We start from the raw sequence: 1,552 nt of genomic DNA on the forward strand, positions 1-1,552 counted from the left end.
GCCGGGACTCGAACCACTGTTGCTCAGAGCTCAAACTCTTGAGCGAGCTCTTACCGACTGAGCCACTCAGCAGGCCCAGTCTCTTTAATTTTAAAACATTTATTAGAATGCTGTACATCTTCCCTAAAACTATAATCTTTTTCTAAGAATATATTTCACATGCATTGCTAAGACGTACAGTTTAGATGTACTTCAATTTTAATTTTCTATCACCTCTATAAGAACTGTAACACATTTTTTTGTGGGGGGGGGTATGAACTTTATAGAGCTCATCCATTATAGTAGAAATAATGTCTCTACGAAACCAAATGTTTGTTACTATAACTTCTGCATTATAATGAAAATACAGTTGTTTTTTTTAAATAGTCAGCTCAATCAAAACCCACTACTTTAAAATCAATAGCTTCTTTGAAGCCAAAGTAACACTTAACAATGATTAAGACTAGAATGCAAAAATATGGCTGGTTGGAGAGCTAATGAAACTTCCAACTTGCTCAAATAGTATCACCAAAGTGCAAAATTGTTTTTTTCACAGTGATACAATCCACTGGAGTCACCAACACTGGGCAGCTGTTAGAGTGTTTAGACTCCTGAGAAAATAAGGAAGCCAGACATCCTTTAGACAGTCTTCTCTTGTCTTTTTCTCCCAAACAGAGATTTGTGTGTGTGTGGAATGGTAGCAATTATAGCTTTGATAAGGGCTTAGAACAATTCTTCACAAATAGCCAGTTGCAATTGACTAGGAGTAATACTCTTTAAGTCTTTTGGTACATTTCTGCCAGTTCAAGTATCTCTGCAGTGAGGTACTCCAGGATGGCTGCACTATACACCAGTGGCAGTTGTGCCAATACCTGCGTGGCTGGTCATTGTAGATTTCAGGTGCCGTGAATACAGATAGGGTCAACCAGGAACTGTAAGCTGGCTCTCTGGGAGCGGAAAACCATCTTTGTCTTGGACTTTCTGGAATACTTTCCAGTCTTATTATGAGTCATTTCAAATTCTCCTGAAGCTCTAACCAGCCAGGCAGAGAACGAGCTAGTTAGACACCTAAAGAGACCCCACTGCCTACTCCTTCATTACACCAGGATTCAAACTGCCAGGTATTTTGATTAGTATTCTAATATTCATTTTCCTAATATGATTTGGAGAAAATCATACAGTTTTAAGTGGAACAAGAAGACTAGAACTTGGGTGGTTCTGTCTCCTAAACCAGTGTTCTTCCTCCAAAAATCACCATTTAACTTTCCCTGGAGAACTAATCATAATTCCAGGATTTCAAACCAGTTTCTACTTCTGGCTTCAGTGCTAACATGTGAAGAGCTTGCAAGTCAACACTCATGCTCTCACACAAGAAAAATCTGAACCAATTAAAAACCACCTTTCTTGAGCCCATCAGAAAATTGAGGTTGCAGGACCAACTTCCACCCTGAAAACTGGGGAGACAAATCCAGACAGTGACAGTGATGATGTGCTTACGTAGAGCAGTGGCCATTGGAGCNGCCTCTTCATTCACATTATATTATTCTCTGTTTCACCATAAGACAGGCAATCT

The 1,552-nt window shown here is 39.4% G+C and overlaps 1 pseudogene; it reads right to left on the minus strand.

Annotated features, from left to right (window-relative positions):
• Positions 1-618: 618 nt before the first annotated feature.
• Positions 619-992, minus strand: LOC109375328 (histone H2A.Z pseudogene; annotated as a pseudogene).
• Between the last annotated feature and the right edge of the window lie 560 nt (positions 993-1,552).

The sequence above is a fragment of the Hipposideros armiger genome, unplaced genomic scaffold (genome assembly GCF_001890085.2).
Source record: "Hipposideros armiger isolate ML-2016 unplaced genomic scaffold, ASM189008v1 scaffold_928, whole genome shotgun sequence".
Taxonomy (NCBI): domain Eukaryota; kingdom Metazoa; phylum Chordata; class Mammalia; order Chiroptera; family Hipposideridae; genus Hipposideros; species Hipposideros armiger.